The sequence below is a fragment of the Urocitellus parryii genome, chromosome 7 (assembly GCF_045843805.1).
Source record: "Urocitellus parryii isolate mUroPar1 chromosome 7, mUroPar1.hap1, whole genome shotgun sequence".
In the NCBI taxonomy this organism is placed as follows: domain Eukaryota; kingdom Metazoa; phylum Chordata; class Mammalia; order Rodentia; family Sciuridae; genus Urocitellus; species Urocitellus parryii.
In genome coordinates, this window is record NC_135537.1 from 26570443 (window position 1) to 26589117 (window position 18675).

At 33.0% G+C, this 18675-nt stretch overlaps 1 pseudogene; it reads left to right on the plus strand.

Moving 5' to 3' along the window:
* The first annotated feature begins 9548 nt into the window (after window positions 1–9548).
* LOC113179794 (isoamyl acetate-hydrolyzing esterase 1 homolog pseudogene) lies at window positions 9549–10298 on the plus strand (annotated as a pseudogene).
* Window positions 10299–18675: the final 8377 nt, after the last annotated feature.

Here is an 18675-nt window from a genome sequence, read left to right on the forward strand (position 1 = left end):
ACCATGATATTCAGCCTCATCTTAAACTCCAAGGAATGGAGCTGGCCTTCTATGGACTAAGACCTCTGAAATGGTGAGACTTCAAATAAACTTTTCCTCTTTTAAGGTTGTTCTGTCAGATCTTTAAGTCATAGCAGTGAAAAAGTTGACTAAAACATTATATTATTGTTGAAGTTTGTATATTTCTAATTACTAAAGAGATTGTACTTATTTTCATACACTTACAAACATTACATGTATTGCCTAGGCAAATTCTTTTCTGTAATTTTCTTTTAAATTTCTTATATTCTCTTGTTAAATTTATATTAAAATATTAATATTTGTCAAGGATGGCTGCTGAAACATCTTTTTCCAGTGTGCTAACCTTTTTCTATTTAATTTGCTTGTGGTTTCTATTGCTGAGAAGAAATACCTTACTCTTCTATTTCTGATGTTTTAAGTTTTTCATGTGTGAGAAAGATTATTTGGCTGAATAATTTCTTCTAGTTGAAAGAGTTTTTTTTTTTTGTGGGATAAAAAAATTTCAAGTGAGTTAGAGGGAAAAAAATTCTTCTCATTGAATATATTTCCTTACACCATTTAAATTTATAATTAATGCCTTTACCCTACTGGATGTTATTGGTTAATCATTTGTTCATAATTTTTCAGTAAACTCTATTAATAATTATGAGTTCCATAAAAGTTCAGGTTTAATGATAATTAGACATTGAATTTAAATATCTCAAACCAGTTGTATGTATAGCTTATACTATAAGTATGTATAACTTATCCAAAATATTAGTTGGCATTTAGCATACGCCCTGGCTCTGGATACTGCAGTGGTGACATCTCTGGCTACTTGAAAACCAGAAGACACAAGTTAGCTGAAAAAGCGTCAGTTCTATTTCACAAGATAATAAGTATTTAAAGCACTGTGCCTGAAAATGGAAATTTGACAGGGACAGTTGCAGAAAGTTTATTTACATAGTACTGTATAAAATATGACTTCACAATTATATCAAATGACTACTGTGATAAATTAATTTGGTTCAGTTTTGATACCAAAGTTGAATGTGTGTGTGTGTGTGTGTGTGTGTGTGTGTGTTTCCACTTCTAAGTGTGATGATAACTGCTGATGTGTTAGATCCATTAATAGGAGAATTTTACAAGCAGTTACATGGTTTCAGTAAATCAAGTGTCATCATATACTTAAACATAAAAGAAGTTAATTCTAATAATGGAGCATTTATTTCATCCAACCTATGAATCAAGGAAAAAAAATTTAAAAATTCTGTCAGAGATATCTGACATTTTTGTGATTGAGATTTTAAATTTCATTATGGTGTTTAAGGTTAAATATAAAACTGTTTTTTATAATAATACAAATATAAATTTAGGGGGAGAAAAATTTCATTGTATAAATATCCTTGCTAACTTAAGATGCCTCTGACCAAAATGTTCTTGGAATTTTAGTACACCACATAAATTATAATCACATCTGAATAAGCAGTAATGTTCTTCTACCAATCAAAACATATTCTAGCAGCAAATTATATTTTCTTTTATATATATACAGAGTATTAGTAAAGATTACATATATAAAATTAGCTCTATAGTACATATTTTTTCACCTTCTGCTTGTATTAAAGGAACATTTAAACCTTTAAAAATTATCTGTAAATTAAGTTTCCATAGTGACATTGAATTATTTTTATAGATATAACCTCCAAAATATGCATGCATTTTTTTCAAACTTTGGAAGTTTTCAATCAATGTATTCACAACCCAAGAAAGGTCAAATTCAACTTTTCAAGTTTTCTACAAATGATAATTATTGGAATTTAACTTGAAATTAAATCAGTAGAATATCTTTCTTCAAAATCAAGATAGGAAATAAGTCATATGATGAAAACTAAAATACTATGAGTTCTTAGTTCAAGCTGGTTTGACAGAATATCACAGACTGGGTGGCTTAAACTGCTGTAATTTATTTCTGAAGGCTAGTAGGTCTAAGTCCAAGGCACCAGGACATCTGGTATCTGATGGGGGCATTTTTATTTCATAGATGATAAATTTTGTGTCCACACTAATCCCATGGTAAGTGTTACACTCTCATGACTTAATTATCTCCCAAAGAACATATATCCTAATATTATCTCACTGAGGATAATGGCATCAACATTGGTATTTTGAGGTACACAAACATGAGGTCCATAATGGTAATTAAGATTGAATTTTGAAATTTCATTCTTCTTCCTTAGAAAACATCAATTTATGGGATGAACTTTTAAAAACATCATTTATTTCCTTAAAATAGATTCTTTAATGCTGGAGTATATGATGCAATATCTAAATGTGTAAAACACCTAAAATAATCAAAATGCTAGTAAATTATTTGGCTAAATTTGTTTTGTCAAAATACTCTGAAGAAAAAACATCCTGAATGAATGGAAAATATATTTTTTCCACAATTATTTTAGCTGAAATGTTTACACATTTCAATACAAAAATATAATAAGCAATAGGCAACAATTATCATATTTTTTCATGGTTTTTCGGAGGCACCTTTCCTTCTGACTGAGGTCCATGTTCCTTCTAGTAGCTCTTTGCTCTGCTTCACTCTGGGTGATCTGTCAGCTTCTGGTATCATGATGTTCCATTTTTAATTTCCTTCTTTTTTTAGTATTTACAGCCAGAATCTAGGATGAGTTTATGTCTACCTGACATAAGTTTGACATAATTCAAATAAGGAATGAGTAATCTAATTATTTTCTTGGGTTTTTCTGGTATACAGTGATCTCTGACTACTGAAATCAATTCTAATGTGAATTCTAGTATTCCTTCTCAGAGGAGTCGTAAATTTTAAACTTATTTCTGATAGTTTTTGGTAATCATACTTTACTCATTTGAGTTCTCCATATTAGATTACACTGATTTAGCTCTTCTATGTGTTGAGGAGACCAAGGAAACTAACATAGCTTGTACTAACAAGCTTGAATTTCTTTCGTAGTACATGTTGGCATTGCGATGTTCTAATAAAGTGGAAGTTTTTAAAATAATGACAAGGGAGTGAAATAGCTAAATTATGAATGTATAAGGGAATCCTCTAGGGGAACAGCAAATATAAATAAAAAAGTAAAGGCAGAGGAAAGAAAAACAATCTAGTCCCGAAAGATAAATCAGTGAACTCCATATGTTAAGAAAATTACCCTATTTGAATGACAGAGATATTCTTTAAAAGATGAATATTAAATAGAAGCTCAGAGATTCCCTAGGACAATATAAAGCAGATTAATATATATATTTTCAAATGTATTCCTAGCAGATCAGAAGAGAAAGAAAAAGGCAGTAACAATCCTTGATGAAATATTTGCTGAAAATTTCTCAAATTTTGAAAACATTAAGAAGCACAGTGAACCCCACTATGGTCAACACAAAGAATCCACTTATAATCATAAAATAATCAAATTGTTAAAAAGAAAAAGAGAAAGAGAAAAGTTTGAATATAAGCAAAGAGAACAGAATTAGTCAAACAGGAGCAACAATAAAATTAATGGATGACTTCTCATCAAGAATCATAAAAGTTAGAAGACAATGGGATGACTTATACAAAAGAAAAAAGAATAAAAATTGGTAACTAAGAAATCTGCATTCTGCCATACTATCCTTCAAAATTAAGTCTGATTAAGTCAATTTTAGATGAAGAAATGGTAAGAGAATTATATTCCCCAAGCAATTAACTCTATAAGAAGTGTTAAAGGAAGTTTTCAGTCTGAAAGGACATAGCACCTTAGCCACTCAGGTCTGCAAGTTGATGGAAGGGAGTTTTGGGAAAGTATTTTTGAGATTATAGGCAGATTCTACATTGTGATTGTTGTATTTAAGAAAATGCACACATTTTCAAAACATATTCAAAAAATTCCTTACTTAATATTTCATACTGTATAATCGTTCTTTGATAAATGCTACAATAAGAAAGGTCTTCAGTTGGGTGCAACAGGGCAGAATTCATGACTTGGTCTTACTGTGCGGTAAGAAAATAAGTTTTTTTAAATCATTGTCTACTCCATTATATTTCCTATACCTCCTGACAGAATTTATATTGGAGCAAGGAATATATTTAATAATGTCAATAAATAGTCTAGTATAGTTATAAATGATATACTAAAAAGTACTTGAATAAGTGACATTTCTTCTGGGTATGATAATTCCAATTTAAAATCATTTTGACTAGGGGGTTTGACAATGATAATTTTGTAATCATCTTTTAGAGACATTGAAAGCATAGTTTTTCAGTTTGCTCCACTCATGGATTTAAAAAAAAACAAAGTTTGGATAGAATTCTCATTTTTGTTTTAAAACAAAATATTTTAAAATATTTAGCTTTAAAACTTATTTTAAATTTGTAACAATCCTAGTAAAGCAAGAAGAATTAAAAAAGTTAAGTCCTAAGATTTACATGTGGGATGGAGTAAGAAAAAGTAAAAATTGTTCTAGGCTTTAATGAATCCAAATTTGCATTGAGGTAAAAAATTAATATAAAGTAAAAAATAGAGAGACAATAAAGAACAAATTTAAAAGTTGATATTAACAATTTTTAATCTGTTATAATTCAATGTTTTGTATATCACCTGTGTTTAAAAAAAGGTTGAAGCATTTAAAGTGATATTAGACAGCAAAAGTTTTAAATGTTAATGGTATAATCAATATATGTTTTAAAAATCCAATTTCTTTAAAACTCTAATTTTTATTCATTAGTTCTATTTAGAAAACAATTTTGGGGATTGTTATTAGATTTGGCACTGAGTAAAAACAAATGATATTGACAGAATAGTGATAGTGAAAGAACTAATAATAATTGTTCTTCATGCACCAAAGTATTTTGGGGAAAACATAACATCTAAAACAAAGAGACTTTCTCTCTTTAACAAATAGTAACTAGTACAAATAAAACTTGGAAGCTGCCCTGCTTTTGTTCTCCTGTATTATACTAACCATTTTGGTTATACTGTGTTTCAGGATATAAAAGGGATCCACAAAGATAAATATAAAGGTGCTAATGTTAGCACAGCTTGATTGATTTGCCTTCTTTTGAAGCTCACTCAATTCCAAGACTCTTTGCAAATTCCCCATGATAAGTTCTTTAAGTTTGAGATCCTTTTCTGGAGAATTCGAAGGGGCAATGTCTGATAAAACTTTTAAAATTCATTCCTGCTTTTTACTAAATGACAAAGGCAACAGTTATATACTTACTATTTTCACACATAGCAAACCAGTGAATGGCAGCATATAGACCAAACACACAAAATGCAAACAGTGTGCAGGGGTAAAACACCTAACCTAGAATTACAATTGTGTTCTGATACAGAAACTTTAAAAACCTTTTAGATGCTTGGACTGGGAGTGTCCCTCAGTAGTAGAGCCCTTGCATAGGATGCATGAGAACCCAAATTCATTCCCAGTATGACAAAAACAAAAAACAAACAACAACAACAAAAAACCTTTTATACATCAAAGTCCAAACAATTTCGTATAATGATAACAATAATATTTTACTTTGTTTTGTTTTAGTACTAAACACTGTGAAAGGTCATATGTATAATTAACTTCTTCAGTCTTTGGGTCTGGCCTGTGACTGACCATTTTCATAAATGCAGAACTGGGACACTGAGAGGTTAGATGGCATGCTCAAGTGACATAGACATTTCATTAGGCCAAAGTATATCAGAATTAAGATTGAGATAAATTGCCAAAGGATCATAGCTTATTCATTTTTACAAAAGCATTTAAATACTACTACTACTAATAGATTAGTCTTATGTAGCAGCAATGATGATAAGAAATATTAATAAAATTATTGAGTGTTTGCACACTGAAACATTAAAGAAGTCATGAAAATTTTAATACAGAAATGCTAAAAGAAAGCTAATTATGAGGAAAAATTGAAGTTCAATGCCCACATTAGTTCTTGTACACACATTTACTGTGGAACTGTTTAAAGTAAGTACTAATTCTTTCTCCTTATTGAGCTCTGGCCGTGAGAATTTGTGTTCAAAGAAAAAAAATAATTTGGGTTAAAAAATGTTTACAGACAGAAACTAAGAATGATTATTTACTTGGACTGGATGCCCTCCAAATTGAAAATCAAAAGTATTTAATTAAGACTTGAAACTGCTTTGGATATTATATACAAAAAGCAAATTTTCTTGTTTTTAAAGATAAGCACATATTGTTTCCTGTCCTGACAACAAAATAAGCAAAGGTAAGTATTTTAACTGAGTATATATGAAAATTTATTGACTTTAGGTTAAGCTACAGATTGGTCAAAATATATAAAAGCAGTTAAAATATTCCCAAGGTAATTTTTCTTTGAGTTGTGATTGTGTTTAGTCATGGCTCTTCCCAGACTGAGTTATGAGCAAAGTCAGAGAAAAAGGGAGCAAGACACAGAAAAGAAAAACAAAGAGATGGGGAGGGATTGGTTTTAAGTTGGAGAAAGAGATGGGATGGTCAAATGCTTTTAGGTTCCACTTCTTTAGTGAAAGGTATATTTGTTCAGGTATGGAGATGGGGAGCAGAGACCCGGAGGGACTATTGAGGCACTATTTTGAAATTATAGAGAGTCTGTTAACAAAGCCAGTTAAAACCAGGTAGGAAATCTTCTGAATTAGGAGTTTGGAAAAGAAATAAGGGTCTGGTGCATGCACAGGTTATTGTCAGATGGGGAGAACTAGCAATAATGTGCTCCAAACTTCATCAAGCTATGAAGATTCCATAGCATTTTTGTGTATAGCCTGGACTTAGCCAGGTTAAATAGTACTTTAGTGATTTGCTTAAATCCCACTGGTTCTAGTGAAATAGAAATTCAGCTTCCCTGCTTCTTGTTGAAAAAGGAAAAATATGAGGTGAAGGTGGCTCAGGGGGAAGAGTGCTCCAGATGAAGGACTTAAGAGGAAAAGAAGCCAGCTCTTCCACGAGGCACCATGAAGGTGGAGGAGAAGTCTTTTGGCCTCTTTCTCTTGAGGAAACCAGTGCACTTTCTGGAACATGGAATAGACCTGAGGGGAGACTGGAAGGTAGACTCCAGTGCAGGTGGCACTTTCTCTGAGTAAATTACAGGTACCAACTAACAGGACATAAACAATTAAATCATTTTAATTATTATTATTATTATAGCTAGTTAAACCCCTTGAGAGTGTCATATGCAAGGGCCACTCCTACAAATTCCAATCTGTTAAAACAAGTTACTGAATCCTATGTGCCCAAAGCCTTGCCACCTATTTACATAACCAATAAATATACAATAACTGCATTAACTTAAATACCTTTTGAATTTGGGGCATTCAACACCTGCCACATAAAAACGAAGTTCTAAGCAAAATCTCACACTTGATATTCCATTTCATTGACTTTTTTATTAACAGTGTGAGGTCCTACTTATGTTAGGTATTTTATATTTCTGTTTTCTCATACATATTTGGAGATATTAAAATTTCTTTTTTAAGATACTATGCTATGTTATATACTGTCAGGAGATCACATCTAGTTGTAAATTATAAACCTAATTTGAAATAATTGGTCATTTTTTTTCAAAGGAAATTACTAAAGAAGTCTTCTAAAAAGTACCTGGGAAGGGGTACTGATCTTCACTTCCATTATTCTGTTTAGTGGCTGATTCTACATTTTTATTAGAACTAAATGTACTCTTTCCTACACCCTGCCTACAATACATGAGTCATTTTAAAGATCAGATTCTAAGATTCAAGCACAAAATGATAATAAGACAAAATTTAATTTCACATGCAGAGCATTTGTGACAAGCTTGAATGGTTGCTTGACTGTTCCTTAGATTATATTTTTTTTCTCTCAGGCTCTCATGGCCTATTCTATGTCTCATAGGAAAAGAGAATGCGTCTCATGGCAAATTTGGTTTTTGGTATTGAATTAAGGGAACCTTGATGTGAATGCTATCTATTGATGTGCTTATTTTCACATCAATCCAGTGTATCAGAAAAGTGGATTCAATTACATTATAATGAAAATTTTAAATTATTTCATTCCTCACTGTGGGTTGCCTGTTTCAACTGCCAATAACTAATAGTTCTACTTCATAGGGGGGATACTTGAATTATACAGTAGAATTCAATAGACCACAAGTTCTGCACTCTAAATCTACCTCTAAACAGGATTTTAAGAAGACAAATTGGTTAAAACCCATCATGCATATTCTTAAAAATGCTCTAGTTTACCATAATCTATTATGGCCATGAAGTCTATGACAGAGAGCTAGAAGTCCCCCTTATACACCTTTTACAGGGAAGGTTATCTGATGTTTCCATGGCATTATCCAACTTGATAGCCAACAACAAAATAAAATCTTCAGGCTATTCATAGTAATCTTATTAGTTGTTTGAAAGGTCAAGTCCAAGTTCTTAGACCTTCTTTTTGGTCTATCTCCTGACCCAGTTTTGGCCGTGACAAATGGTATTGAAACCCTGTGGGATTAAGCAGTGGCGGATGTTCTCAACTGTGCACAGTGGCATATAGTGCCAGGAATGAGGAACTTAGATAGCTGCTTTCCCCTGTAAGGAAGTTCTTGTTTGATTGGATAGACATCTTTTATTATCAAATAAATATAATAATATAATCAATGCACAAAGAACATCTGCATTCCACTTCCAACACTTAAGACTGTGAGATGAAAGTCAATTTGTACAGACATGGATTCCATATTTTTGGGAGAAGCATTGAAAATTATACTCTATAACTTGTGTTCCTGCTATCCAGTAATATGGTATCCAGTATCCATACTTTGATACTGAAGGAACTGTTGATGCTTCCAATTGAGTAAAAAAATTATAATGATTAAGCTGTGAAAAACTGCAACATGAAACAGTCCAAATATATACCATGTGGGATAGCACGAGGGAGAGAGTTGAAGCAATTTTATTTTTGGCACTTTAATTACCTTCATTATCTGTGTTCTCTGCTGGCTTACATAGTCTTTGTTTCAATGATTGATTGATTTAATCTGCCCTAGTAACTCCCTGAGATCTCAGATAAGGATTTGAGGCTGTGGTCCTGATTGAAGGAAGCCTTAATTTCTAGATACTACTCATCTATGTGTCTCTAATCTAGAATAAGTCTTGTTATATTCATCATGTGTACAGGACTGATTACTGTCTGGAGCATTTTCTTACTCACTGGTTATTAGAAACTTTATTATACCTTATGATATCCTACTTAGAAGAATTCTTCAATACTGACAAGACAAATTTTTAATAAAGCAAACAATTGTAAAACTACTTACTCTCTTTCTGGGAAAATACTTGTCTTTCTGAAATGCTGAATTAATCCCACAGTGATCAATAGAGAAGAAAAAGAAAATAAGTTTAAAAAAGGAATTCAAAGTAAATCAGAGTCTCTAGGAGTTTATATGTTTTCCTTTATCCTGCTGAAAATTTTTATTGATCCATATTAATTATGTAGAATGATAGATTTCATTGTGGCATATTTATACATACATAAAAAATAATTTGAGCTGGACTCGACATTTGGCCCACAATAATATGGCGGTGTGTGCGGGGGTGTCTGGAGGGAGCTCTCTGCCCTAGCCTCCAGAGTTGCTTTTTGGGGAATCCATCACCCAGTTTTCTTTTCAGCAGGGTGGATGGGGAGCATCATTGGCTGACAAACTGGTAAGAAAACGTGATGTTCTGAATTGTGGGTTTTCAGGTTACAATACCAGATGGGCCAAAATTAGTCTTCCAAGACTAATCAGGAAAGGGAACAAATTGGACAACCCAGTAACAGTTACAATTTTCTTTGCCACCAATGACAGTGCACTAAAAGATAAGAATCCCAGGAGCACATTCCTCTGGAAGAGTATGTTTCAAACTTAAAAAGCATGGTTCAGTACCTGAAGTCGGTGGATGTCCCTGAGCACCGAGTCATACTCATCACGCCAACTCCACTTTGTGAAACAGCCTGGGAAAAGGAATGCATCATGCAAGGTTGCAAATTAAATTGCTTGAACTCCATTGTTGATGAATATGCCAGTGTGTTTACAAGTGGCCCAAGACTGTGGGACTGATGTCCGTGACCTATGGACCATGATGCAGAAAGACAGTGAGGACTTCTCATCCTACTTATCCTTTGATAGACTACATCTATCAACAAAGGAAAATGAATTTTTGTTTTTATACCTCTGGCCTCTGATAGAGAAGAAGGTCTCTTCTCTGCCTTTGCTGCTTCCTTACTGGAAGGATGTAGCAGAAGCCCAACCTGAACTAAGTCTACTGGGAGATGGAGACCATTAGTCAATTCTAGGAAATTCAAGTCTGGTTGTTAATTTATAGATTGAAGTTGGTGATAACACATAGATTCCAAGACAATTGAGTGCAGAATATTTTTTTCTCAAGCTTAAAATTCTTCCTCACTATGCTGGATCAAAACACCAATTTTTGCCACTAATGTTTATAATAAAAGTTTTGAGATTCTTCCAGGAAAAAAAATAATTTGATTAATTATATTCTACCAAATCTCTTCCTCTGTCCTCTCTTCCCTCCTCTTGATCCCCTTCCTTTATTCCACTGGTCTGTCATCTAATTCTATAAAGTCTCTCTACCATTTTGTTCCTTTTAGCTTCCAACATATGAGAGAAAGCATTCAATACTCTTTTGAGTCTGTTTTATTTTGCTCAAAATTATGGTTTCCAATTCCATTAATTTTCTGAAAATGAAATAAATGTATCCTTTATGGTTAAATAATACTTCATTGTGTAGATATACATACAGGTATATATATATATATATATGATATAATATACCATGTACATATATTATATGTGTATATAATGGTTTTCTGTTGACACACATGAAGGCTGATTCATAACATGGCTATTGTGAATTCTTATGTGACAATGTACTCATGGGTCTTTCAAATATCTTAACTTTAATTCTATTTGACAAACACCAAGGAGTGGCACAGTTGGATCATATGGTGGCTCTACTTTTGGCTTTTGCAGGAAGCTCCTTGCTGATTTCCATAGTGGTTGTACTAATTTGTGTTCCCACCAATAGTACACATGAATGAGTTCATTTCTTTGCATCCTTTCCAGGATTTATTGTTACTTATATTCTTGATATTTGTCATTCTAACTGGAGTGAGATGAAACCTCAGCATAGTTTTGATTTGCATTTCCATGATGGCTAAGAATCTTGAAAAATTTTTCAAATAATTATTGGTCACTTGTACTACTTTAGAGATATGATTGTTCAGTTCATTTGCCTATTTATTGTTTGAGTTAATTTTTTTTAATATTGAGTTTTTTGAGTTCTTTATATATTCTGGATATTAGTCCTCTGTTGGGTGAACAAAAATTTTCTCAAAGTCTTTCAGTTGTCTCTTTACTTTGTTAATTATTTCTTTTGCTATGTAGAAGCTTTTAAATTTGATGCTATTGCATATGTTGATCATTTTCTGAATTATGGGGCCTTATTCAGGAAATCTTTATAGCTATCTATCTGTTGAAGTATTTCTCCTATTTTTTCCTTCTTCCAGTTGTTTCTGGTATTTGATCCATTTTGAGTTGATTTTTTTTGTACAGGGTGAGAGAGGGTATTCTAGTTTCATTCTTCTACATATCAGTAACTACTTTTCCCAGCTGCTAAAATAACTATTCTTTTTCTAATTTTTTTTGGCACCTTTGTCAAAATCAGATGAGTATAGTTCTATTGGTTTGTTTCTGTGTCTTCTATTCTGTTCTTAGTTTGCAAGTCAGTTTTTATAACAGTAATGAGTTACTATGGCTTTGTAGTAAAATTTGAAATCAGCTGGGGTCCTGTGACACATGCCTGTAATTCCAGAGGCTCAGGAGGCTGAGACAGGAGGATTGGGAGTTCAAAGCCAACCTCAGCAACAGAGAGGCACTAAGCAACTCAGTGAGGCCTTCTCCCTAAATAAAATACAAAATAGGGCTGGGGATATGGCTCAGTAGACAAGTGCACGTGAGTTTAATCCCTGGTGCCCCCCGCAAAACAAGCAAAATTTGAAATCATGTATTTTGATGTCTCTAGCATTGCATTCTATTTTTTGGCTCAGGATTGTTTTGACTATTCTGTTTTTTGTTTGTTTGTTTGTTTGTTTTTCCATATAATTTCTAGTATTTTCTTCTAGTTTTATAAAGAACATCATTAGTGTTTTATGGAAATTGCATGAAACCTGTTGGTGGCTTCTTTGAATAAAATTTTGACATATCAGGGGCAGTGTAGATTTTATTATAATCTTTCTCAAGCTCTCCTTATCTCAAATAATCATTTGATGCAAGAGTGGGTGTGATGGTAATTTACATTTTTTTGTTATCATGGACAAATCTCCAAATAACTTGGGCTGCTGCTGAGTCCCTTCTTTGAGCATAATCCCAGAGATATTGCAGAAATGTAAGTGGATCTAAAAAAAGCCTGCAATCTATGGTAAAAACTGAATGGAGACATATTTGTAGAAGTGAAAGGTGGTTGATTATAGTGCAAGGAGGGAATAAAGAGAGCTGTGTCCCTAGGGAAAGCAAGAGGAAAAAGCAGGACATTTTACTTTTTCCCTGTTGTCCATTCAACACTGGCAAGTTAGCACCTGGCAGAGGGCCAAAAGGTTAAATGTTCTACCATATCTTACTCCACTATAAAGATTATGTCTTTAAAATACAGAAGGACAACTGTTGGAAGAGAATAAAGAGAAGTGAAGAACAGTAACTTGAGGGTATGCCACCCAAGAGAAAAGTGTAGAAAATGGGAAGACCAGCCTATAATTTATATCAGAGGCTACCCTGAGGCTTACCTTTCTTACCTGAGGATTATCTTGTAAAATTAAACAAAATGAATGGAACTTAGAAAAATCTAAATAGGCATAATAACCATTCTCAAAGACATAAAAAAAGGATAAAGGAAACACAAAGCAGGACAAGAAGTTATTAAAATAATCATCTTTAAATATCACATACAAAATCTGAAATAGATAAGTCAAAAGAGGAGCTGATTAACAATATAGTTCAACAGGAAAATGAGTTAGTGAAGACACAGATGAGTTGAGGAAATCTTACAGAGGGCACCAGGAGGAGGTCACCAACTGGAAAATGTAAGATTAAAAAAACATTATTTTTAAAAACATGGAGGTTTCAAGTACAAGTGTCAACAAACCAAAGAGGGAGGAAATAGAGAATATATAGAGGAAAAGGATTATGTGTTTAAAATTTCCCCAAGTTAATAAAGTATATAAACTATGAGAGATTTTTAAACAAATCATGTTCAAAAGAACCCCAAAATATTCACATCTAAATACAAACACTTATAAACATCAAAACCAAAGAATTATGACAAAGGTCCCAAGAAAATGTGTATATACATATGTATGAGGGAATTAGCATCACAATTGCAAGAAGAGTATAAGGAAAAACAGGATAAGGCTTCCAGAGATTTTTAAGAAAATTTTCAAATGTGCAATGATATCCCCCAGGATATCATATAAGTGAAAGACTGAGGTAAAGATTTTAATTTATAGAAAAAGTTAAATGTGTTATTCCATAAAGAATGTCTTGAAAAGAATATGAGAGAGTTCGAGAGTTTGGGAGGTGGGGGACCATCTCAGAAGATATTACTAGGCATTGAAAAGAATGGCAAAGTGATAACTCATGCATCTTACTTCTTTCATGTTATTAGTGATCACTTTCCTTCCCCTGACTCACATAAACTGTGACAATCTGGAATAAAAACTCTAGAATGACTACCATATGTGGGTGGGTGAGTGGTGAGTACAAGACCAGTGGTCAGTGATTGAGATTCTCATGGTCTAGTAGATAACTTAAACTATAAGCCTAAAAATTTGACAAAGAAAAATAACTAGACATATGGACCTTAAGTAGATACATTTAGTCATTTGAAAAATAAAAATTTGTGTACTTCCAGTTAAACATGACGGGTTGACGAAATATTTGTCTTCTACTCCCCCTCAAAATTATACAAAATTAACTCTTCATGAGTGTCAATGGTATAATTGCACAGCAATAAAATAAAATAAAATAGAAAAAAAATAACAGGAGTGAACACTGGTGATTTGGGAGGATGAAAGTGAATGGAAAAGTGGTCACTGACTTGAAGCTGAGAATGCTAAATCCCTAGTCTAGTAAAAAGGGGAAGTCAAAAAGAAGAGAGATTATTTGCATGTCCTGCCCTCTGTGATCAGAATTCTATGCCCCGAGGAGTAGGCACTGGAGACAGATTGGGCTGAAAAGTACAATATGTTCAGACTACCTCCTTGATCTGAAACAGCTAAGGGCTTACTATCCTCCCATGATGGAAAGCCAAAGTTTTATACTCTGGGGAAATTGAAAACCTGATCTTGCACTTTAAAACTCAGGTATAATAAAATGCAATGGATAAGTTTCTCTATTGGTAGAGGAATTAAATAATATCTATATATTTTTCTTACTGTATTGCAAATAATAGAGTTGTGAAATCCTCCTACTCACTCTCCAGAAGTTAACAACCATACCAGTGGCTTTAGGTAAGAGACTGGAAGATTCCTCCACAAAGTGCAGTGAGTTCAGTTTGTGGAGTTTGTGATCTCCTGAAGGACCTGGCAAGAACAGCTCTGTCACAGTCCGCTGATGCACCCTTACCACCTCTGCCATTCCAGGTTAGAAAAACCACACCTTTTACTCATAAATACAAATAAATACCCATGTACTTGTAGATATTTCAAATGACTTCTCATATCAAAGAAACAGAGCAAAACAAGTTCAAAACATTGAGAAAGAAAATATAATTTTCAAAATAATATCCTTAAAAATATTAAAAAGTATTCTGTATATGAATCAAAATAGAATGATAGACAAAGGAATATTAACAAAGCAAGAAGAAGTTCCTGGAATCAAAATCATGACAGCAGAAGAAAAAGGTATGAAGAATACATATATAGGTGAAGAAATCCAAAGAGTAGGCCAAAAAAGATAAAGAGATGAAAAAGAATACTGAAAAGGCAGGAATTTGAAGGATCAATCTAGGTAGCTGTATATCTGACAAATTATCAAGAAAAAAAAGAAAAGAAAATGGATAGAAGAAAATAATCATCCTATACTAAAGTTCTTTATTTACAAGAATATATCCTATCAATATCACTCCAACAAAGCAACTGAAAATGGTAAGTGACGGGAATTAAATTTCAACAAAGCTGTTATAAAAAGTTTAAAATGCTAGATAAAATGTGTGAAAACATTTTTAAAAAATATTTTAAAATACATAACTAAATGAAGAAAGGAAGCAAACTCCTCAGAGAACCAGGATAAGCCAGGAGCATCCAAAAAATGTTAAACCCAAGACATCTGCATAAGCACTTCAGTTTTAAAGGTTCCATTGAACAAACGAACCAAGACCTTGTGTCCTGTGAAAGATAGAGAATGGGAATAATAACCCATATAAACACCTCTGAAAGTCTAAACTCTCAGTGTTAAAGAAAAACAATCCCCTCTTTAAAGGGAGAACATGTTTAGCAAATTTTTCACAGTTTGCCACTTGTTTGTGGAATGAAAGTCACTCCTGAGAATTCATACCTATAAGCTGCCCTCAAGTAAGACTGGAGTTTAAATTCTTTCTACAGAGGTGGTATCCAAAACATCCAACCTGGGAAATTAATTTAGCAAGGCCACAGGTTTCAAACACCTTGAACAACCATAGAACCTCTCTAGAGTATTGCACCTCTACACTCAGGCTCATAGAATTTTCTCAGATAAAAAACTATTGCACAGGCACATATAATGTTTTCTTAACTCACAAAATACTAAAATAAAGTAGCAATCTACCAACTTTATGTGAAGAGCTAATCAACTTCTAATTGTTTACTCTGATATTTACCGCCTTCTTTTAAAGGTTTAATACATATTTATACGTTTTTTTAGATTAGGCTTTTATGTTATTATAATTCAAGGGAGAGTAGGTTTTAAGTTTATTTGGTCATGTACAGAAAAGCAAACACAACACTGTGCCTGTGGTTAGCAGTACTGATGTGAACATGTAAAAATCTGTTGAGATATGAATAGAATACAAAAATAGAAACTGAAATAGCAAACACAGTAAAACCAAACAATGACAGACAAACACATGCACATTCTCTAGTCCCAACCTCACAATATGGTATAAGGAATTTTTAAAATTAATTTTAAACTTCAGTGTTCTTGAGTGTTGGTGATTGTGACTGTATATGTGATCTATGTTTAGCTGTGAGGATTATATTCACAATCAGAGTTTAGCTTTTTTATTTTCAATTGAAGAAAATTACTATCTCATTTTTCTGTGAGCTTTTTTATTTTGATGAATTTTTCATTAATTTGCCACCAGAGGTGCAAATTTCCCTTTTGGTAGTAAAGTGCTTTGGGTCTTATATCTACCCATGTTTCTGGAAGACTCTTCTGCCCTAGTGCCCATCTCTGTAATCTTTTCTTCCTAGCCCTGTTACCTGATTACAGGCCTACTCTGCACTATTTTGTAGTAGTAGTAGTTGTTGTTTTGTTTTTGCCAGGTGCTCTGTACCACTGAGTTTCATTCCCAGCCATGTTATTTTTTATTTTAAGACAGGGTCTCACTAAGTTGCTCAGGCTGGCCTGGAACTTTGGAGCAGGACAATGGGAGTTTCTGGGATTGCAAGTGTGTGCCGCCATGTCCTGGTCCTGGACCTCATTTTTAGCAACATATTGAACCTCTTATGATAACCTCCTGATGCAGAAAGTTCCCATGACCTTTGAGTCCCCTGTTATCTCTTTCTTTATTATTGTATTTATTTATTTATTCTGTTTGGTTAGTGAATCCTTTAGTATCATGCTAAGAAAAGGTAGGCATTGGATTAATTTTTGTAATGCTTGGTTGTTTGAAAATGTCTTTATTCTAGGAACTTATTCAGAAGGAAAGGCGGGATGATGAATCTGTATGAAAATATGCTGATTTGTATCTGTAAGTAAGAAACCCATTGGGCTGGGGTTGTGGCTCAGAGGAAGAACGCTTGCCTGTCGTGCGTGGGTATCTATCTTCAGCACCACATAAAGTAAAATAAAGACATTGTGTCCACCTATAAAAAAAATAAATATTAAAAGAAACTCATGTGGTGGAGATGGATATGAGAAATGCTGTGGCCTGGGACATTATGTATGGTTCAGGTGATATACAACATACATGTATCAAAGACATATCTGAGTTCATTGATCCTGCAGATGCAATGTGTTTTAGGATTATTTGCTACTGATTATACATTTTCAATACTTTCTTTTGAGCGTGGACACATTTGGAATGCTGTGCTATCATTAAGGTGTAAGTTCTAATGTATTAAATAAAAGATAACACTTCTTTCTTAATATCACCCCAAGGATGAGGACAACTTGGGGTTTTCACAGTTGTAAAAAGCAATGGAACTGTTTTCAAAAAGAATTTTGGTTAGAGAAAAACTGAATTAAGTTGGATTGGACTCACTATCACAGAGAAGGCTCAGGGTGGTATGACAGTGAAAATAGCACATGTGAAATATTTAATTGTGAAAAATATTCAGCTATAGAAAACATATTTTGTATATTTATGGGTAAAGATATAAGAGAAACTTTTCCTAGTCTCAAGAATTTTTACAATTTTAAGAAAAAAATGGGTTGTTCACAAATAATTGTAGTAGATGGTAAAGGTTGATCAGGACCATACTAAAGAGACAAACTAGTATTTAATAATTAGGGTTCTTCTTATAGTAGAAAGGTTTCATGGTTAGGGCCATGGTGAATGAGTTAAATGCTGTAAGCCCAAATTAAAGTCCAATTATCTAACATCTGGTTAAGTATTTACCAAGATTCACCATATTTCAAAACCACAGAGAATGTTCTGACAACTTTATATAGATGACATGGTAAGAGGCAGGGTTAAATCTCAGGGTTATTTTTGTTATTTGATATTTACTGACTTTGCTGACAATCTTCTGTATAAAACATCATTGATAAGATTCATCTTTACATATATAGATCATATTCTTGGCTGACATAATGCAATATAATCATTAGCAAATTGTTATAGTGATTATGGTCATTGCAAATTGTACAATAATCTATAACTTATAACTTTAACCTTACAGTTGTAATTTTTTATATAAAATAATTAATTTAAAATCTCATTGGAAATATAAATGTTATATATAAATATATTTGACTTGCACATCTACAAAAGAGAATATTTTATCCCTTGCTAATGTTTCATTTTTATTAAGTCATTTCTGCTCAAAACCCCAGTTCAGATGATGAAGCTGGTGAATGTTGAGTTATTCTGGAATAAGGCTACAAATATGTTATTCTTTACAATCTCTTTTTTGTTACCTTGAAGAGTTTATGAATCAAGCTGCAACAGTAATTCTCAAGATGAAACTTGCCTTTCAAAGTCATGTGTGTGAGAGGCTTGTGAGGATGGCACTTGAGTACTTGAGCTGATTGCATTCCAAATGAGCACAGGACCAGGATGGCAAGTTGCTCCTTGGTGCTTTCCAGCTCACAACTAGCTTTCATTTCCAAATGATATTTCATAGGTCATTGAATTCTCACTTACAGTAATTTTATACTTGGGGAAATTTGAAGGCTCTGATTATAGGAAAAAACATTCTTACAGCATCTAATCCATGCAAACTTCTCTC